Source organism: Gopherus flavomarginatus, chromosome 1, assembly GCF_025201925.1.
Source record: "Gopherus flavomarginatus isolate rGopFla2 chromosome 1, rGopFla2.mat.asm, whole genome shotgun sequence".
Lineage (NCBI taxonomy): Eukaryota > Metazoa > Chordata > Testudines > Testudinidae > Gopherus > Gopherus flavomarginatus.
The window spans coordinates 185583949-185607475 of record NC_066617.1 but is presented as its reverse complement, the minus strand read 5'-3'; positions in this window follow the sequence as shown (position 1 = coordinate 185607475).

The window sequence follows — 23527 nt, the reverse complement described above, 5'->3', positions numbered from 1 at the left end:
CCTCTGGGTGAAGAGGGAAGTACTTCTGTTTCCAGGACTGGAAATAGAGAGGGTGGAATCCCTCTGTTTAGATTCATGGAGCTTGCTTCTGTGTATCTCTCCAGGAACCCAGGGAGGAAACACCTGGAGGGGGGAAGGGCAATGGTTTATTTCCCTTTGTTGCGAGACTCAAGGGATTTGGGTCTTGGGGTCCCCAGAGAAGGTTTTTGGGGGGACCAGAGTGCCCCAAAACACTCTAATTTTTTGGGTGGTGGCAGCTTTACCAGGTCCAAGCTGGTAACTAAGATTGGAGGTTTTCATGCTAACCCCCCATATTTTGGACGCTAAGGTCCAAATCTGGGACTAGGTTATGACAGGAAGAGAGCCAAATTGTCTTCTTGGGGCCTGGACAGAGTTGAGAAATGTGATATTTTGTGCTCCCATTTATTATTGTGTATTTAATAATTGTCAAGGAGCACCTAAAGGATGGGTTAGGCATTCCATTTTAATGAATGTGTGTGTAAGTCTAAAGAAAATATATAAAAAATATTTATACCCTGGAACAGACAAAACAACCACAGTAAAAATATATAAATAAAAATTCATTCTGCATTTCACACTATGATTTTTTAAAGAAACTGAAATACACATATTTATATGTAGATGCAATATATGAAAGGATAATTATAATTTCTCTATTAGATTTCATCTCTGCACATATCACATTTCATTTAGAGGAAATATTTTCAGCTTGAGTTGTCTCAGGTTTTGATACTGATGATGACTTTTAACTATGAGAATAGTATGATGTTTGAATATGAAAAAGCAAACATGAGCTTTACTGTCTGTTAAACAACATCCATTAAAGCAAATACAAATCAACCCGCACAAATAGCTCCAGGCAAACTAGCAGAGTAAACAACATAAAGCAAAGAAAACTAGAAGAGACCATCGATAGGCTATGTTCACTTTTAGAAAAAGAGGTTTTAAAGAGTTTCAGTGACTCCCAGCTCCATCTATTTACAGGAAATCATCCCTTACCAGTGGCATAAGAAACTTTAAAATTCTGCTTTGTTTTCGGTACTGGGAGAGATGAGGACTGCAGTGCCTTATACAGTAACTTCTCACTTTAAGTCATCCCAGTTAACGTTGTTTTGTTGTTAAATTGCTGATCAATTAGGGAACATGCTCATTTAAAGTTGTGCAATGCTCCACTTTTAAGCAGGCAGCCTCCCTACGCCCCCACCTTCCGGCAGACCCCGTGGATCGGTGCCTTCCCCTCCTCTTCCCCAGCGCATGGCAATAAGCTGACTTGCAGTGTTTCAGGGGCAGGAGGGAGAGGAGGGGAGCGAGCACTTGGTGCGCAGGCTCCCCCTCCCTCTCCTGCCTCCCCAATGCTGAAAGCCAGCTGACTGCCCTGGGCAGGAGGCAGGGAGGAAGGAGGGGGAGTCTTTGCGCTGAGTCCTCGCTCCTCCCCTCTCCCTCCTGCCCCCTAAACACTGCAAGCCAGCTGATTGCCTCAGGCAGGAGGGAGGGGGGAGGCATGAGGATTCGGCGCACAGGCTCCCCCTCCCTCCTGCCGGAGGCAATCAGCTGGCTTGCAGCATTTAGAAGGAAGAGGAGTAAGGGAGGAGGAGCGAGGACACAGCATGAGAAGTAAAGGGGGAGGAGGTGGGGGGAGAAGAGGCAGGTCAAGGGTGGAGGGTTGGGGGAATGGGGGAGTGGGCAGGCTGAGGGTTGAGCCCCCACCCCTGCTCCTGGTGCTTGCAGAGTAGGGGAAGCTGCCTCTGCTGTGCAATGTGCTTCTCCTAGCCTACAGCACCTTCAGCCTCCTTGCCTGCCTTATCTCCAGTGCCAGTGGGCTGTGCCTGTATAGGGTAAGGCCTCCCAACTATAGAATTGTACTGTATGTACAGTATGTTTGTAAACACACAGCATGTGCACACTACTCCTCCCCAGCATAGTATTAAATTGCTTGTTTAAAAATTGTTTAAAATGTATATAATGCCTTTTGTCTGGCAAAAAAAAAAAAAATTCCTTGGAACCTATCCCCTGCTATTTACATTAATTCTAATGGGGAAATTGGATTCGCTTAACATCATTTCACTTAAAGTTGAATTTTTCAGGAACATAACTACAACGTTAAGTGAGGAGTTACTGTAACTTCCTAATTATTTTTTCCTGCTGACAAACACAGCATCAAAATATTTTGCCACAATAAATAGTCTCCCACGTTTTATCTGTCAGCATTTTAGGACCTGATTCTACAATCCAATCTGCGGACACCAGAATCACATGAATCAGACTTCAGGATCAATATCTCAAATTCTATACAAACTAGTTCAACTCCTTTCACAGATTGTTAATTTGTGTTTTCTGTTCACACCTCATCAACGAGTCTATCTGTTATTTAGATTTTGTTCTAAGACACCTACTTATTGATCACTGTTATCTTCTTTTATCCAGGTAGAAACACATTGAGATTACAATCTTTTTCAATAGTGACCAGGGGTTCTTTGCAAACTGTCTGCAAAACACACACAGTTAAAATGCAATTTAAAAAAAAACCCACTTATTTTCTGGATTTTTTTTTAAATACAGGAAGCAACATCATCTTTGGTTTTGTTCAGTTTTGTGGTTGAACCTTCTATCTTAAGAAACAATTTACAATATTGTAGGTATGGAAACAGGATGTACCAAAGATTATGTTACTTTAAAGTGGCATTATGCTATAGGTACACGCATATACAATGGTCACATTTACAAATGTAACAATATGGTCTCAGATGAACTGATAATGTTGCCTCAGAATTTGTAGTATTTCCTGTACTTCCCAAACTCAGGGACTACTACAAGCACTGAAGTAATCTTCTTTGACAATTAGCACATTTTTAAAAGGAGTCTATATATATACAAGACTAAAGGATCATTACCTTTTATCTAGAGCACTTCACTTTCAATTCTAATAATTTGCAAGAGTCTAATAACCTGGAATAAAATAGAAATCATTATGACTGTGGATAATGCATCACATTTACTAGAATCTGGACCTATGTAAACTCCAGTGAATATCTGATGATCAAGATTCATAAAAATGACAAATGTTTTGATTTAAATTGTAAAACATGGTTATTAGACATTGCAGAGGATTTAGCCATATTGAGGTCATAATCAATTTATCTACTATAGTTTGGAGGAATAGGAGCAGAGAAAAGTAATTGTATCCTTGGTACTGGACCCTGCACTCGCACAATGCAAAGCCTGAAGTCACAAAAAAACCCTTAAAAGGGTGACAGCAGGATTTGGGGAGTTAGCACTCCCCACTTCTTCACTCCCTGGTTCAGTTCTACTAAGGGTTAGTCCTTTATACCAACGGAGGAAAATTATTGGCCTCCGACTCAGTGAAGTCTTAACTCAAACATATTTTGGCACAATGTTTAGCAAATCCTGCAATTAGTTACTCATATTATGCCTGATCATGCAGTCTTTACTCAGGCAAAACTCTGATTACCTTCAAGGGGAGTTTGTAACGGAATAATCCAGGGGTCAGGAAACAGTCTGGTCTGTACTGTTAATGAAAAAAATGGAAATTAAGCATTAGCAATAGTGCCAATGAATGCAAAATATCACAAATGTCCAATAAGCTGAGATGCCAGGATGCTGTCTAGTAAACCGAGAAAAGATGTACTTTACTGTCAGTGCAGGCCCAGATGGCAGAGATTTGAGAGAGAAAAATGAAGCTGCAAAGCCATCTGAATTTTGCAGGCATTGTAATATCATTGTCCAGAATACTGCAGTTTCTCCTTATTCACCATAATATTACAATTAGTATTTACCTTTGTGCAAGGTACAAAAAGTAAGATGTAAAGACCAGTCCTGCAATCCATTTTCAGGCAAGACACTTGGTTTTTTACATTTTGATTCTTGAAATGCTTCAGAATGTGGCATACTGAATATCATTTTATAAAGAAGTGATTTCATAAACAAAAAATGAAGATAAGTGAACATTAGAACTACATGTTAAGTATTATTGATGCTATGATATATTACCCTGTCCACCATCTCTCTACTCTCTCTTTCAGATTCATCCGTAGAACACCTTTTTCCAATAGGTCTATAAATCTTAGTGATCCTCACATGGAAGAATTAATGAGAGATGTCTGAAATTATTTAAATAAATCATTATATCATGGGACTGAGAAGACATATTAAACTTCACTATTCAACTACAGCCTGATCAAAAATCCATTGAAGTCAATGGAAAGACCGTCATTAACTTAGGTCTGCCTGATCCTGCCCCTTGCAATCACAGACAAGTTACAACGGGTGATATGCCCATCTGATCCCCACACAATGCTCCAAAGGAAGCCAAAAAACCAAAGGTTACTGCTAATATGCTAAAGGCAACAATTCTTTCTGGACCCCATAGATAGAGATTTTGTTTAACCATTTATATGTGATCAAGAATTGCCACAATTAAGCACATGATCTTATTTATAAGTTGGGGGCAGAGGATAGAGGAAATTGTTGCAGGCCGTAATTATCAGTTTCTTTTTTATATACTACGAAGGTAGGTTCTACAATCAAGCTGTGGTATTTAAACAAATTATGTATTGTTAGGACAGTGCCTAGGAATTTCAATCAAGGATCAGGACCCAATTGTGCTACATGCACAGATAAATGGGATTGGGTTAAGTGAAAGGAAAAGTTCACAAAATAAACAAAGTTTAGCAGGAAATAAAAAGAAATCAAGTTATGCAACTTACTCAACAAATACCAATCAGTCAGTCATCTGTTGGTCCTCATACAGAAATAGTTTTTAAGGTGGGCTTGAAAGGAGGATAAGGTGGGAGGTTTCAGCTCAAGGAAAAGAGCCTATCTTCTTCTTACAATTTATACTAGTGCCTGCGACCTTACTGCACAAGCAGCGTGGGCTGATGATGCTGTCCTTTCGCCTTGTAGTGTGTTAGCACTGAGCAAAACCCTTCTATGTGAGCATTAGTCTTTCCCCAAGATTTGGAACTTTTTCTTTATTGCTAATGAACTACAAGTTACCATGATAGTTCTCAGAGTTATCTCATCATTTCTCAGTTGGAAGCAATCTCACAACCTCTAGTGGTGATAAATCAAACTATTTTGAAGATCCTTTGCTCTAGCAGAATTTTTATTCTAAGAAACTCTACATGCTCACATGACAGTTTCTGAAGAATTCTCATATAACTTCCAAAGAAGAGGTTAGACAAACATTTGTCGGGGTGGTCCAGGCATACTTAATTCTGTCTTAGTGCAGGGGATGGAGTAGATGACCTCTTGAGGTCCCTCCTATGTGTACATTTCTACTATTCTTTTTCATATCCAGTTGTGTTTTAAAAATCTGTTATTCTCTGTAAATAGATCAGTTGTAAATTTATGGAGATGAAATTTCCTCCACTTCCTATTGTAAAAAAAAGTTTCTGACTTTCTAACATGGACCCCAATTTAGGAAAGCACTTAATCATGTGATTAAATCCATCCCTTTTTAAGAAAGCTTCAATAGGACTTACGCTGAAAGTTAAGTATGTATGTAGCTGCTTTAGTGAAGCTTACACTCTCATTACTACTTGCTAGGAGTCAAATCCTTTGTTAACAGATTCACCTTTACTTACAAAAACCTATAATGAGTTCAAAGGGCACAGAAAGTCACCTAATAATGGTGTCATACTTCCTCTATGGTAATCTTAGGCCCCAATTTACAAATATGTATACACATAAATAGTTGAACATAACTAAAAGATAAGGTTAATTAACTCAGTGGGATTACCTATGTGCAACCAGTTACTCTATGGGTAAGTATTTCTAGACTCAGGGTATTCAGCATACTGCAACATGCTCTTCATGAACCAAACTGCATGTCCAAACAGAGCCCCACTGAAGTTAATGGGGCTCCACCTGTTCTACTGGTTCACACTTGCTAGGCAAAATTGGGGCTTTAGTTTGTTCAATAAAGTTGTCACAAGTTGGAAGATTTTTTTTCAATATTTTTGCTTGTTTGTTTGTTTGGTACATATATTTCTACCCTGTCTCTCCAGCAATAGCCTAGAAAGCATCCTTGTATTCTAGCACTCAGAAAAAATAAAGAGCCTTATTATCAAAGAAGGATTTTTGCAGAGGAAACTCAGATCACCACCATATATTATTGTTTACATAGCACACAGAGTGTTAGGTGTTTTGCAGACAAATGAAGTGACAGGGTCCTCGCTTTGAGGAATTTATAATTCAGCTAGATAATGAATCATGGGGGATAAAATGCAATTAAAAAAGCAAAGAAAGGTCCTGATCCAAAACCCCATTTTAATGTTTCTGTGAACGTTTGTAATAATTTAATAAGAGATTTTGATTTTTTTGTTGATTGATCACTGCTTTTCACATTAGAGAAGAGTCATACATATCAGCACTACAATAAAGACTGTGTTTATGTTCGCAGTAAATCTCTCTATGCCAAAATCACAAAAAAACTGTCAAATGAAAAACAGTGATTTTTTTCCACATGCTTTAACTTCAACAATTTCTGAAGACCAGATTTTGAAGGCTAGCATTAGGGATACTTACCTTAAAAAAGGTGTAGCTAACATTTTATATTTTGCCAGGAAATATGAAAATGTTAATTTGATATATGTGATCAGCTTTGGGAATCACTGTTCATTAATACTGAAATAGCAGGTGAATTGCAACATAGAGCTGGGAGAACTGGTTCAAATAAAGCTTTCCCTGAAATTTCAGCCAGAACTCCAATCAAACCTTAAACAACCTTTTTTTTTCCAAATTCAAAAATCACTTTAAGTTAAATAAACATCTAGTTAAGTTTTCTCTCATTCAGTTTAATTCTGCAGCCATCTCCATTCTTCAGAGTTCAGACCGAAGTGGAGTTGGAATGCTGAAATATCCCCCTGAAAGGATTTTCTCATGCAATTTCCAGTTCAGGTAGATGCAGGAAGCACTGGAAATTTCATAACAAAGTCTCTTGTTGTAAAATGATCAGTCCAAAGAGGTTTAGAGAATTTGAATAAACTTACAAACTTTTGAGCCAAACTTGAAATTGAGGTTTACCCATCATTATTACTTATAATTTGAATTAATTATTATTAATGTATTTTATGATATTCATTTAAGTCTTCTGAAATTTAATAGACTAGAAGATGTGCAATAAATTGTTTACCTTCTTGGGAGTACTGTTGATATTAGTATGTGTATATATCCAGAGAAAGAGGGCAGGCAGATGTTATCTTTAAATTGTCAGCATTTGCTATCAGTCTTCATAGAATGGCATCCAAGTGTAGTACTATGTTTTATTTGGAATAGGAAACGTCTATGGTATGTACAGTAAAAGCTAACATTTTAATGGTGACCGTTGTGTCTGTGTTTTAAAGATCTATCTTTACACACAAAATTGTCTACACACCAATATATTGAGTGTGTGTCTGGATAAGACAATGTGATTATTTCATTATAATTGCTGTATATTTGCTCTGCTGTTTTTGTAACTGGAAATAGTATTTCTGAACTAAGTTTGTTAATATATCCTATCAGTTCTGGTTTATGAACAAAATGAAATGACAAGCTTTTGACCAAGGAGACGACCCCAGGGGTGTGCACCCTTAACATTTCAAGTTGCATTATATGTATGTGCACTGATCGGCCACAGTACTGGGACACTGAATCAATGGCAAGGGGCATAAGACCAGAGCAGAACCATTATGGGGGTAGCACTAGTCATGGGCACAAGATGATTTAGTCATAATTCCAGCTGTAGCACTCCATAAATAGAGCCCTATATAATAAGCCTTGACAAAAATATTTTGATTATAGTAAACAGAACTAAAGCCTAGGTAATTGTATCTGCCATCAGAATGTCAGACAGGAGAGGGGATTGCAGAGGAGCAAGATACCCAGAACACAGCACAGCTCCTAAAGTGACTATACTGACTTGGGTCAGTGCATCCCCTCAGGCAATCTTTGACAGTGAAATCCTGACAGTGACTTCAAGCTGCTATCCCACAGTAGGTGCCAGTAATTTGTGTATAAGGTCAAACCCTCTTGGGGCACACTGCCTTCCTTGTCAAGGTGCACCGAGCAGGCCTGAATTTTGTCCATAGCTTTGATAGCCAAAATTCCTGGGAAGATAACAACAGTCACTCCAGGACTAGTAAATATAGTGTTTGAAATGTTAAGCCTGGACAATGAATTAAACCAAAGTGCTATTGTACTGTAGAAGAACTAGGGGGTAGCATTGTATAGTATAGTCGAAGCAATCATAACCAGGATACTTCTCAACCTCTGTTTACATACCTGTGGAGCTTCAGAAAGAAAACCATTATTAATCATTGATTTCCATGACAACCTAATGAAAAACAAACAAGGGACACAATAAAGAAGTATGTTTGAAAGTATCTAATGTGTAGTGCCAATTATAGAACCAAGGCATTCTTGAACTGAAACATTAAGCTATATGAAAGCTACCATCCTGTTAGCATTCCTCAATATAAACTCTGGAGTGATGAGCGGAAATACATCTTCAGCTTTGACAATAGAATTACCTCTGAGAAGTGACTTGAGTGAGGCTTGCTGTGTTTGAAATGCTAAACTATTTCTCTTTGGGAGTCTTCCAGGCTCCCAAATGTATTTAACTCCAGATGCACCATTCACATGGAGTCTCCAGGAGGTGATTCTAGAACAAATCATTTTATTTCTACCATCTGCTTTCCCTTCATCCCTAGAAGAGTAGCTGTTCTAACTGGAACGGAAGGTGGACTTTCAGTAGTGTCCAGGGCATTCTGGGGCAGCAACTCCATCTTGTTTATCTTTTTAAAGTGGCAAAACACCAAAATGTTGCAGGGGGCTAGAGACTCCCACACTTCCTCAGAGCAGGTGTATCGATACCCTGACTGATCCATAAAATGATAACATCTGAGTAGACTAGGTGGAGAGAAGATTGGGAGATGTCAATTTAATGCATGGTGTGACAAAACAAAACCCAAGAATTTAACTGCAGGATTTAATTTCAATCTGCTGCCTACTTATAGGCAATATAAAGCTTTATGAGACCAGAGCATTAGCATGTTCTGTTAAGGATTGAGCTTCACAGGGTGAAACTTATTTTAGGGTGGTGACATTACAAACCAGAATATTCAGAAAGAGATACCTACAACCCTGTAGCTTGGGAGTGTTCAGATCCATAGTTCTGATTTATACCATTATGAATATAGGATCCAAGCTTTCCTCCCAAAGACGTTTAGATCTAAAGTTTTGGTTTGAGCCCATATCCAGTGTGGAAACTTGCCAGAGACAGCCTTAGTCTCAAATGGATAATGATAAAAGCTTCGTAATCTACCCTTCTAATATACTGTGGTTGACAGCAGAAGCAAACAAACTGGTTAAAATCACGTCATATCAATAGTCTATAGCAGAACTAAAACATAGCTCAGAATATTAAACCATTATTAATGAATCTCTCTTTTTCCCTTAGAAATGAAGATGTTTAAAATGAAGATTAAACAACAAATGAACCTTGTTCAATCCACCACATTTCCCCCCCTAAATGAATTGTTTCACATCATTATGAAAGGTTTAGAAATGTTATTTATTCCAGTAGCTAATATGCAATGTGAGTCCACGATAAATTTAGGGGAAACCATATATTGCTAGAATGTATGTGCTTGCCATATCCCCAGCTCTGATACAAACTGTTAAAATAATGAACTGCTCACTGATGTTTTAAAGTTCTCCTGTGAAGTATACACAGGAAATAAGATCTGTGATTCAGGAAGAGAGACATATGTTAATTCCCATACAATGGAGAAATCGATATTAAAATCAGGACTGCACTGCTTCTGAAGCTCTGTTCTAGAGATAGCAAAATATTGACTTACCAATCTCAGCCTGGAGCACAAAACTTAAAAACCATTTGAACTTTAATTAATACACATATAATGCAGTTGCAGCTTACACTGACTAGCTCAGAATTTATAAAAGCTTTGCCATACGGTGACCTTGATTTGAACTTTGGGAGAATATTCAATTAAGTCGGAAGCTCCTTGGGTTCAGACCTTGTCTTATCTTCTGTCTGTGAAGTGTCATGAGTACTTATGGCACTGTATAAATAACAATAATATTATAAGTTGAGATGAGCTTAACTGCAAGATGTTAGTATCACAAAAAAACAAAGAAGATGATATTAAGAGGTGTTAGCAGATCAGATAGTTTGAATAACTTACCTTCTAACTCCTGTTGTGTTCCTATCTACACTCCTGTCCTTTGGAAACTACAGTCCCCAATGTCCCAAAAACACATCTTCCCTTTTACCACCCCCCACACCACACTCATATTTTGCCTAAAAGTGACATGACTGAATTGACTGATTTTGTTGTGCACATTTCTGGAAATGCTGCTGTTTAGAACTAATGCTTACAGTGAGAGATGCAACAACATGACAGTTCTTAAATATCATCATCATCATGTTCCCATTATGCCTCTGGCATCAAGGGCAGTGATGAAGCTCCTCCACTCGTGTCTATTTCTGACAAGTCTATGCCTCAGGTTTTTCAGCTTGGCTTCCACGGCTCTTTGCCATGTTGTTTTCAGGCAGCCTCATTTTCACTTGCCTTCAGGTGTCCATCTTATTACTACTCTGGTGATGGAATCAGTTTTCATCCGAAGCACATGGCCAATCCATCTCCAATGCCTCCTGACAACGATGGTACTCATATTTTCTTGGCTTCACAGTATTAATAGATCTTGGTATGAGATTGTTCTGGGCCAAAAGATACAGGTTGTATGGAATGAACACAGTTTGGGCATGTCATATTTTCTCATTTCCCAGCATTCTGCACTATAAAGTAATATTGAAAGTATGCAGCTCTGATAAATATTGAGTTTGGTTTTGGTTTTGTATGTTGGTGTTGCCCAAGTATGTGAATGTTTCTGCATTGGTGAGAATATAATCCTCAATCCGTACTGGCAATGATGAGGTAATATTACAGGTCAGAACATCTGTCTTATTGCGATTGATTTTCAGTCAAATTCGCTGGCTGAATGTGTTGAGTTGAGCTGTTCTTTCTTGTTTTTAGTGCCTGGTAAGTGATAAGAGAGCAAGATCATCTGTGAAGTCCAGGTCTTCAAGGGATGAGAAGAGTGTCCATTTAATGCCTTCTGGCATGTCTTCTGCTGTACGTCGCATTACCCAGTCAATGGCAATGTTGAAGAGGATTGCAGGCATGACACACCCCTGACATACTCCGGTTTTGACTTCAAAACAGAATTCACTATGATCAACACTGCATGTAAAGTTGAAATAAAAGCTTTTGATTGTGTTGATTATAAGGAGAGCAATTCCATATGCCCACAGAATGTGCCATAGGCTGGTCCTATGCATGCTATCAAAAGCCTTCTCAATGTCTATGAAATTTATGTAGAGTTGCCATTGCCATTCTAAGCATTGTTCTACTATGTTTCATAGAGTTAAGATCTGGTCTGTGCATCCACGCCCTTTCCAAACACCAGCTTCCTCTTTTCTGAGAATGCTATCAACTGCCTCTGATATATGCTGGAGTATGATCTTACACAATACTTTGCTTGGCACAGATAAAAGTCTGATACCACGCCAGTTATTACAATCACTGAGAGTTCCTTTCTTTGGTATCTTCACTAAAAACCCCATTGGTTCACTCATCTGGCACTTTTCCCCTTTCCCAGACTGATGTAAATAGAGGTGCCAGGATAGATGCTGCTAACTCAGAATTTACCTAGAACAATTCTGCATTCAAGTTATCCTTTCCAGGACTTATCCCTTTTTTTTTGAGGATTTGATGGCTAGAACGATCTCTTCCTTATTTGAGGTGTCTGTGTTGATATCAAGATTTTCTTCTTCCTCCTGGATATCTGCTTCCTCTTTAGGTGGCTCCCTGTTCAGCAATTCTTTGAAATGCTCTGTCCAGTGCATGTCTTGTTCTTTTTTGATTGTTAGTAGGTGGCCTTGTTTGTCCCTGATGAGAGTGTTTGTTGGTGTCTTCTGTTTACCACTCATAAGTCTGCTGCTGATGGACTTCCATTCAAGAAGGGAATGCTTCAGTCTCTTCTTCTAAAAGATGGCAACACTCTCAAGGTGTTGTCCATCATCCTATCCAGAAAACAGCAAAGTTTCTCCTGAGGCTTTTGTATATCTTCCTGATCCCATCCATCTGCTCTCACTGACACACAGGATGTGTAAGCTGTGGCATTTCATCTCTGCTGTGACCTAAGCTAGCTTCCGTGTTTTGCACATTGTCCTTATATTCTAAAAAACAAGTTTGTTTTTTGTCTTGGGGTTGAGCACTTCAGTCTTCATGCCAGTGACTTCTTTTTGGCTTTCATCCTTGGCAGTCATATGGGTCATTGACTCCTGAATGCTATCACATAGAGTAAAGGTTAATTTCACCGTCGCTGTTTCTGCAACATATTTTGTTTTTTGTGGGACAGGCACAGGGCTAACAACCCTAACACCCAACCTGGAGGAACAGGGTATCTGTTTTGTCTGGTCCCTCCCCTACAGACCAATCCGGCATAGTTGAACCTACGAGGAGCAAAAGGCCCCCGTGGACACAGACTCTGGGGATGGTTCGAGCACACAAGCTGTCCTATCACGATAAGGCACAGACACCAGAGGACAGGTTCTTAAATGTATCCAAGAATAAATCAGCCTTGAAGGGTCACCCTTGGCATCTGCGCATGTTGGATTATAAAAAGGAGCTGAGGAATAATTTGTAGCTAATAATGCAGTCAAAAATTTCATTTTGCCCGGCTTCTCCCAGTGGCGGAATGTCTGCAAGCAAATCATGATTTCTGCAAGTTTATTTGTTATTCAGTTTTAGTCAGTTCATTTTAGTGGGTTTTAATACTCCATAGTTTGATCATAAACAGTTCAGCCTACTTGCAATTTAAAATATGAATGTATCAGTTAAGGGTCATGGGTCATATAAATCCCAAAGTATAATTTCTCTTGTCTGATTGGATGAGAATGATTCAGAAAGAGGTAGCAGGTAAAGGAAAAAGATAAAAATCTCTGGTTTATGAACCACACAGACCATGCCTATCAGAATCAGACTACTATAAATTACATTGGCTCGATGTGGAGCTTAAAATTAATATTCTCTTGTCAGCTATTTACAGAAAGAAACTATACTGATATAATTATCTATATAGTGGTATAACTACATGTACACTTGTGGGGTGGGGTTGGGAGGAGGTTGTACTACTTCTGTTTCTAAACCCATATATTTAAAGCAACAAAAAGTGTAGGCAGGTCTACAGACACAAAAGGCTAAATTAATTCCTGGTATAACCCCAGTGACATCGCTGGGATTATCCCAAAGGTGAATTTGTCCCAAAGAATTTTCAAATGTGTGATCGTGGTTGGGAAGGCCCAGCATGACCCTGCCTGGCTTATGTCCTCTAATGAGACATCTTGAGAACTTTTCCCCTTGTTCTGTGAAAGCAGTCTCCTATCCCAACTAGAGCATGCCATTTCCAGAGTGAATATTCAGACATGTACCTGTAAGAATCTGTTTCTGACTTTGGATTTGTAAAACTCGATAACTCAAATATTAGCAGAAAACAAACACAAAAGGAGCAAAAGACAAATTCAGAATCAAAGTTAAGGGAGTGCTCAAGGAATTTTTTTAAGATTTACCTAACTCTAGTTATTTGGTTCCTTTATGATCATTCATCTCTAACTGTAGATGCTGGACATGAATGCAAACAAAACAGATTTCACCAATAGCAATAAAATTCTTCTGTACTGGAGATTTTTATGCCTCGCTCCCGAAGTTCTCTCCCCTATAGATATTGAGACTCTCCACTGGTTATGCCTACATAGCATTAAACCTTTAACTTCCTTCCACATAATTCTTCCTCACTCTTCGTGCACAATATCTGCCTCCTGACCTTCTCCAGACTCTCCCACTGCTGTCACATTAAGGTGGCTCCTGCTCCTCTCTGCTCCAACCCCCAAGTTCCATTACTGATCCCTTCCCTCAACATCTCACTGCCCTGACCCTCCTAATTTCTGCTTCTCAAGTTCCTCATGCAGTCCTGGTTGCCCCCCATCTGAGAGCTCCATCTCTGGAACAGGTGGGTCATGCAGTAGAGTTCTCACTGTTTGTATCCTGACTGGTTTCTTGATTCCTTACAGTTCTGTCTATATTGTAATTGGGACAGTTCTCAAAGACAAAGAGACATTCATTGTGTACATATCCTCACAAAAGGATATTCATTGACACTGATCACAACAGATCTGGTTGTCATTAGAGATGATGCAACAAACTATATCAACACCACTCCAAACTACAAACTCATGCATCTCTTACATGTCAGCTACTGCTACCTGGTAGAATAAGGATTACACTTAACTAAATGATGACTAAGGGTATAAACACCCAGGAGAAAGTGAATGCTTTAGTCTGATAGATCAGGGTATAACTAGGAGTACTGGGGCTAAATCAATAGATGGCAAATTTAGGTTTAATATTGGGAAAAATCCTTGTCAGCTAGATGTAGAAACATCTTAGGGAAAAGGCAGCTGCTCCCTAACTTGGGACTTTTAAACTAAACCAGATAAAAACCACTAGAAAATGTATTGTAGAAAACAATCCTGCACTGGCAGAGGAAAAGGTCTGCATGGCACCTGTTACTCATGAAAAGGCCCTTATAGCTGGTAGAGTGAGGGAAAAATGCAGGTACTCCATTCCAGTCCTACTGGCTCACTTCAAGACCTGACTGAAAGACCCAGGACCTGATTATCTAATGAACTACAACTTGTAGTTCATTAGATAATGGCATTTGAACCCATGTAATGTGGGTGCAAAGCAAGCACAATGTGCTACCATATTTTACACTCACTTTGCACTAGTGTAAACGAGTACATAAGGTGCAGGACAACAGATTTAGACACCAGGTTCCCAGAGACTAATCTAAAATATATCTCATGATTTTGGACAATATTTTCAAAAAATATCACTTATTACAAATAGGTGAAGTATGTTGACTCAGTATCGAGGAGAAGAGTTAAATCAGTGAATCTTTTCATAAAATATAGCAATACAAAAATTGAGCATTTGGAAGTAAGCTGTATCTTTGTTTCTTAGAGCTGAAATTTGAAATTTCAAAATATAATGCCAAATTATTCTTCAGATATTTTGGAATTTATTCTTTGGACCTGACTTGCCTGTCACTTATACTAGCATAAATCAGCTGAGTTGCTTACACCTCAATCAAACTGGTGTAAGTAAAAGGAGAATCAGGTTCTTTGTTAGCAGATACAAAGGATTTATAAAAGCTCATGTTGCTATTCTGCTACCATTTCAGAGAAGACTGTATAGTGAAGGTCAGAAATAGCTCTCTTCTGAAATGTATTTCAGAAATGAAATTTCAGATGTTAGAAAATGAATGAAAGATGCATTATGGTAAGCATACCATTTGTGGCCAAACCAAGCCCCCATCTGGAGCTTGACCATCTGTGATAAGATTGTAGATTTGAAGCAAAGCACATTTTGGAGCATGGAAAACAGCCCATAAAACATCAATTAGACATTTTGGCCCACAATATATTTCCTTTAAACTAATTTTCAGAGAGTGGCATGTGTGGTTTTGACAGTAGGATTTTGCCCATATGGTTTAACATTTGAGTACCTCAAAGAGCTTTGAAAATGTAAACTGTTTGTTAATTCTTCAGCACCCTTGTCTTTCCTTCTGACTTGACCTTTATATTTGAGGAGTGAGATATTTAAATTTCTACTAGCTTGAAAAGATGCAAGACTCTCTGAACAAGCAAGCCACATCTCTTTGCAGATACTGTGTGTATATTAACCTTATGTTTACATTATAAGGGTGTGATATCACAGGTCTTTTTACTCATAAACTTCAGATAAACCATCTCTCTCTCAGTATTTAGAACAGAGAGGAAACCCAAATTGGAACTTCTATTGTGACCTTAACTCCTGTATATCACTCACCCCCAACTTTGGTTTTCAGATGAAAAATGACTGACAATATTTTACTAAAACAAAATCTAGCCTGCTAAGCCCATATTTACTTTGTAATACTATATTCTTTATTATTATTACATCAGCACACAATTTTATCTGCAATATTATTTTCAAAAAAATGTAACATATTATAGGCTAGGACTCTAACTTTTTAAACTAAATCATTTCTCATAAAGCGGGAAATATTAAGTTTAAACAAGACCTTATTCTTAAACTTCAGGATAAAATACTGCATTTCCTGGGTGCACATTTGGCCTTTAAGCAAAGGAGGATTGTTTTCTACTAGAAGTAAAATCTGAACCAGCTTAGCAGAAATAGGTAACAATCCTAAGGAAAATACTTAGTTTACTCAAGAGCAACTCAAATTATAAACAAATATCCATTCATATGTAATGACGATAAAAAAAATGGCAAGGAATGAGAATTTAGATTGAATCTTCTAACATATTATAATAAATGGAAAAGTATCTTAAAAATGATCACCACTACTGTGCCTTGCAGCCCCCCTTAAACATTCCTGTGTACAGTGGTACTGAAATTACCAGGAATTAGTTCATTGCAACTCTACTAATCTGGCAGAAAGTGCACCGTTTCTTCTTCTTCTTTTTTTTTTCTAAAGTTCTCTTTCGTTGGTAAGAGCAAAACCCCAGCAGACAGAGCAAGAACTGTGAAAAGAGATGTGTGTCTGAAGGCTCCACAGAAAGAATATTAAAATATTGTTTTCTTGTTGCTGTGTTGCAGTTAATAAGTGGCACAAACTTGAGAATTGAGAACTAATTAAATTCTTAGTGATAAAATCCAAATTCAGCCTTACTGTGGGAATAGGCCAAGGTCTAATTGCTGTAATCTTTAAATTGCCTGTGAAAAGTGTGTTAAACCTATCCATTTTTATTTTATGTTTTTAGAAGTGAGAATTCTAAAGATTTAAACCAATAACATTCAATATTCAGTCAAGAAACAGTTCTCTTTGATAGGTTGCATACTTTGCAAAGCATACTGCTTCCATTAACTCTAGATGGCTTACTTTCAATAAAGCTGTATCAGTCCCCAAGAAGTTCACACTGTTAACATTTAAAGGCGGGCAAGAACAACAACAAAAAAAAACCCAACAACAACAACAAGAAAAAAAGAGCAAGTGGACAGAAAATATTAAAATGTAACATTTAAAATAACAAGGTGAACAGAAATAATGTATTCACTCAGTAAGGTATGATAATACTGGGGAAGGAGTATTTCCCAACTAGGCAAATCTGAACTACACTTGACACACTGTACTTCTGGAAAATATTATGCAGACATAGCATTAAGTTGTCTCCTGTCACAACACAGGATGATTGATAAAAATGATTCAGAGTCCAGACAGTCAGAGTACAGTGCACAAAAAGGGAGAGGGCAGGAACTCTTTTAGACTGACCTTTAACTGATAAATTGATGATGTCCTCATTAGCAGCCACCCTGCTGCTTGCCCTCAATAAAAGATAATGTCCTGCTGTTAACACTATTCCCATTTCTGTGATTTAACGCTACTATTACAGTGCAGATACTATTTAAATGGATTAAGGTTTAAATTAAGATAACATATTGTTGTGGTCTGCAATGTTTATCTCCAAACCAAACAGCATCCTTTCATTGCATGTGGTTGGTAAGAGGCAAGCTACTGTGGCATCCATCAGGTGACATTAATAGTAACGTTTCTACAGTGTGGTGTCTACACAATTCCTGCACTACTTACCATTTTACCATAAGACGTGAATTGTGGGAGAATTTTTTAAATGTATCATTATCTTCTGCCTAAGGAAAAAATAATTCTGGTAGATAATGTTATCGTTGGAATGCCACACTTATAGTGTTCGTATTACCTTGTTTAGTACTCATACAAGGGAGACTAACCTAATGAATCAGATTAACTTCCATGTGTAACTAGAGAGTTACTTGATCTCATATTCCATACTTCTATCCGTATAACACCTGACATTAGCACCAACAGTTCTTTCTTTCTGCAATTTCAGTCTGTGAACTACTTCACCTGTACTTTTGTTTGTTTATGAAGAATGTTTTTTAACAAGGGAGTCTGAGAGTTCAGGGTCTATCCTGAGATGTGCTTAACATTCAAAATTACTTCCTATGAATCAATTTTTTACTTCCAGATAAAGACACTTTCTTCTGCAGAACAATGATATTTAGGGACCTAGTCCATTAATCATACTTATGTAGTTCTTTTCATTTACTTACAGGACAAACAATATCCTGGTTCCCAGACCCACCTTTCTTTTGTTAAAGGTGGAAGTCTAAATGAACCACTGTGATTGGCACGACACTCATTTAATTCTCTGAACTCTGAGGAAATGTAGAGAATAAAGCAAAATAATCACAGACAGAAAAGGAAAAGTTGCATGGCAAAAGAATGATGTGATAGCCTTATATTCCTCCAACATTGTATACTCTTTCTACATGTAAAAAACAAAACTCATGCACAAACTGCTATGCATGGAGCTATTTAAATAGGACAGGGGTCGGCAACCTTTCAGAAGTGGTGTGCCGAGTCCTCATTCATTCTCTTTGATTTAAGGTTCTGCGTGCCAGTAATACATTTTAACGTTTTCAGAAGGTCTCTTTTTAGGTCTATAATATATAACTAAACTGTTGTTGTATGTAAAGTAAATGAGGTTTTTAAAATGCTTAAGATGCTTCATTTAAAATTAAATTAAAATGCAGAGCCCCCCCAGAGCGGTGGCCAGGACCCGAGCCATGTGATTGCCACTGAAAATCAGCTTGCGTGCTGCCTTTGGCATGCGTGCCATAGGTTGCCTATCCCTGGAACAGGACATTTAAATCACATACAAACACACATATATGCATGTTTCTGCAAACTACTCTACTTTGCTCAAAAGACTGGCTGGAGCTACTAATATAGTCACAAGAACTGTGACAAGTATGGTCTAAAACTCAGTCATCCTCAGAATGAATTTCCAGTCTGAACAGAGATAACCAGGAGTCAGTCCAGTTCAGATTCCTTTGCAAGATTCTTTTCAGGTCAGTGAAATACTTCAGGGACATCAGTCTGAGTATGTGTGTGTCCAGCAGAATGGGAAAGTTGGGTGCTTTCCTGACCTAGTAAGACCTACTGTTATGGAATCTCTGGGCATTATTACCTGGACTGCTGGGAGCAAGAAAGGAGAGATTTAGTTGCAGTGTCCCAAGACAGTCACAGGTGAGTCTTTGGTAAGCTCTCCCTGCCTACGCTAGCTGGAAGATAATTTACCAGGGCCCTGCGACCACAGGATAGGGAGAGGAAAGCCTCAGTGGGAGGGAGAATAAGTTGTCAGCGGCTAAGGAGAGAGAAAGAGACTAAAAATAATTTTCCCCTCGCTCTTCTCATCTCCTCTGTGTTCTACTCCTGTCCTTTCTGCTTCACCACTAGTCTCATCCCAAGCATGCTAACCAGGATTTTATTCTAGTGATTCACTGTTTCATCCTAGATTTTTTCAGAAAAAAATATATTATTTTTAGTTGAAATTAATATCTATTACTATTCCTCTAGCGAGATGAGCAAACAGTGTAAGAAATGGCCAGAACAATCACCCTAAAGTTTAATCTAATCCAAAATGAACCTCTTCAGTTTGAAAATTTTATGTTTTTCTTCCCTATTACAATTCAATAGAGCTATGTGAACAAACAACTTTTCAGTTTGCTGGTCAAACCAGGGGGAGAAATTGTTTAGTATCAACTGGAAACAAAAATTCTTCTGTTTTCTTGGCAAAACAAAAAATAATTTTATCAAGATTTCAGGCATGTTTAACTGACTTTTAAAATTAAAAACAATGGAAATTTGGAAATGTCATTACAAAACGGGCTGGTAGTAACCCTCTTATATGCTGGAGACCTATGATTAGAGCACTCACCCAGGATAAAAGCAACCTGCGTTCAAGCCTCCACCCAGCCTGATGCAGAGCAAGGACTGGAACTTAGGGCATTAACATGGCAGGTGAGTTTGCTTACCACTGGGCCATGGGGCATTCAGAGATGGGGTTCTCCCATTGAAGCATTGCCCTCTCCTCAGGTGGTTTTTTTAAATGGCACTTAAGTCCCTTTAGAAATCTAGCTTGAAAGATAATTTTTGGCCAAACTATTTGATGAATTCATGTCAAATTTGCCAGTAGTTTTGGTCAACCTGAAACTGTATTCCCCCCCCCCCAAGTAAATTGTTTGTCTGAAACATATTGCCCATTTCAAAAATTTATTCTTAAGTGAGTCTTCACTTTCTGGTTCAAGAGGGGCAAGGTGGCAGAAAATGACACCATACCACAAGAATGGCTAATATCTCTCAGCACCTTCAACCTGGCCAGAAGTCAGATCACCTGATATTTCATGACAAAGTTTCATATGATTAGCATCCCCAAATCAGAAGTGTGGTTTGCCTTTCCCTTTAGTGGCTGATCCACACAAAGGTAGCAGCCTACTGCTGCTGCTCAGTGCAGAGTCATTCCTTTAGCTGAATTGGTAACGGTTTGTGTTTTGGTGCTCAAAGTCCCACGTTTAAACCTTGCTGTCAACCTGCAGTTAAGACTGTGTCACATGAATATTTCAGTTAGGCTTTGGAGACATTTGGTTGTTTATCTAAACTTCACTCAACGAAGTATTCTTTACTTAGGTGCAGAATTTTGTGACCTAATTCACATCCTTCATATAGTCAGTCTACTGGCTCAAGACTGAATTTTTACACCTGTACATTCTTTGTCATGCCATAGATACATTCCTAGTTGCAAAGATAATTATTCATACACTGTACTGTAGTTTCATTAAAAAAAAAAAAATCCCCGTGTCACTTTTAGAAATCTATAATTATTTAGCAAAGACATGTAGTGTAATAAAATAAAAATATACACTTATTGCTGGTTCTATAATCTATGACTTGATAAAATAATTTTATGAGCTAAAATGTATGTTTAATTATTCAGTGTGCATTGATGATTTCTTTCACCATATTTAACAGTAGGAGGTTCTTTTGTAATTTTATGAGCTTAGCAGAAGCAAGAAACCATTTTTTCCTTAGATTAATAATGTAATTACTACCTCTGTCATATCTTGCTGTAGTTACTCATGTTATTTTTTCTGTTAATCAAAAAAGCACAAGTGTTTTTAAGTTATACATCTGTGGGAGTAACTCAAAGTTATGAAATGAAGAATTATTTTGCAATATAAATGTCAAGCAATTTTGAATCCCAGGAAATTAAGAGCTTAAGTAAATTACAGATGTGAAGTGTTAAACTAGTGCCCTGGGGTACATTGTTAAAGCTTCACTTGGGAATTTATTAATATTGTCATTAGCAATAAAGTTGTGCACATAAATCCCTATGTACAGCTTTGAAAAATAACCACTCTGAATTAAACAGTTAATGCATTATTGTTACTATTTATAATCAATCTTAAACCTCAATATTGTGTTACTTTGCTTGAAGAATTAAAGGTGAGCAGCAATGCTTTAAAAACAAACTATTTCAGATTTTAAATTACTGAAATATATGAAGGATGGAATCCTGACTCTATGGAAATCTATGACAAAAGTCCCATTGACTTCAACAGAAACAGGATAACACCCATAGAACAAAAAGCAACAGATTCTGCCAGCTGTGCTCATACTGTGTAGTACTTTATTCCACCAACAGTCCTATTGTTGTAAGGCTGGGAGAATCTGTTCTCACTTAAAGGAAAAAAATCCATAAATCCTTTAAAAACAGATTAAGGTTTATTTTTTTTAATTTGTCCTTGATGTTTTAATTTTATTCAGATAGCTCTTAATGGCCCCTGGGCTGAGGACCAGACCAAAGCTTATGTGTTGCATAAGTCCTTAAGCTTTCAAATAAGGCTTGAGGGGAACTTCCCCATAGGTATTGAGAGATTTTTGCTCCATTTCTTTCCAGTTGCCACTTATACATTAAAAGAGGAAGGCTTTTCCCCAATCCCCAAAGAAATGTTTTTAATTCCTTCTAGGTTACCCCTGCTGGCACTTGTCTGCCAGCGCAGATGCAGCACTTGCATCTCGGTCCTGTTGAGTCCTTTGCAGAAGGTGATGTGCGTGTGAGAGAGAGGGCTCTGCATAATATAACAGGATGTCAGGAACAACAGAATGACAACCATGAAAACCTGGGGTCAAATGTTCACCTTGGAGACTCAGAGCCATTCACAATGGGAACTTGACCCCGAAATTGACCTATTATTTTCAGATATAGGCAAGTAAATCAATCTGGATAATAGGAGAACTGACCCAAAGAGTTGGCCACAACTAGAGCCAAATCTTAAATGAGGCCCAGATTTTCAGCTTGTGAGCACCAGTGTACTACAGGTATGGAAGTCTAGGGCACACAGAAGCATTATGAGTACTTTGGACCATATGGTTCTTACTCTGTTTGGAGGTTTAAAGAAGTTTGGTTCAATTTGCTTTTTCATTAATTTTATGGCTACCATTCTGACACAGAGTGAAGTGTCTCAAATTTCACAGAAAAGAAGCTCTACATTTGCTGGCAATGCCAGCCAAAATGTCACCCACAATTCACATATGCTTGTGAATGCTCATGGAAAACCCCACGTCTCATATGCAAACACTTCCTGAGGAAAAATCAGTCATTTCATGCAGCTCTAATGATGGTTTGCCAATGTTAAATTAATGGAATCCTGGGGGGAAAGGTAATAACATTTTCTCTGATTAACCTAACTGGCTTCAGGACTCTGCTGCAGTTCTGCTCAAATTCATCAGCAAAAACATTTTTTGTATAGTGCCTTGAGTTTGAAATCTTGATTCTCTAACAGCCAAGGGGAGAAATGTCAATTCTCAGTGTTCTATTGGTTTCTGTAATTAACTATGATTACAAAATACATTTATTGTCATAAGATTTAGCTGCGATGTAAGATCCAATGATATACCATAAATCCTCAAAATAACTTTTCACATCAAGTCATCCATTTGCCCTTCTTTGAGAAATCAATCGTACATCTCCAATACCAGAGATGCTGTAGAATAATAATAATTAGAATTAGGATCTTAAGCTCTGAAATGTGACATAATATACATAGTTCAAGTCAATGCAGCTGTCAATGGAAAGAGATCTAACCTTTATAAAGAAAACATGTAGTGTACCTGTTGGTAGATCGCATAACTTCACTTCATGTCAGAAGATACCTAGAGTCCTCTTAAAAGTCACTAAATAAAAAAGAAAATTACAATGAACATTTACTTCAGAAAATTATCTTCCATTCACAATATTGCACCATTTATTGTGTGCACTCTTTTAGAAAAAAAGAGTAGGAATAATATTCCTAGGAATTTCTGTGCAATATGAAAATGGAATTCAATGGAAATGAAAACCAAGGAATATACTGTAGCCAAAAAAATGGGCCAATACAATAGGAAAAGTGATGGACACATAAGTGATTCAAGTCGCCTCTCAAACATACTGATAGTGGATTAATTTTCATTGTGCATGGATTAAAATTATTAA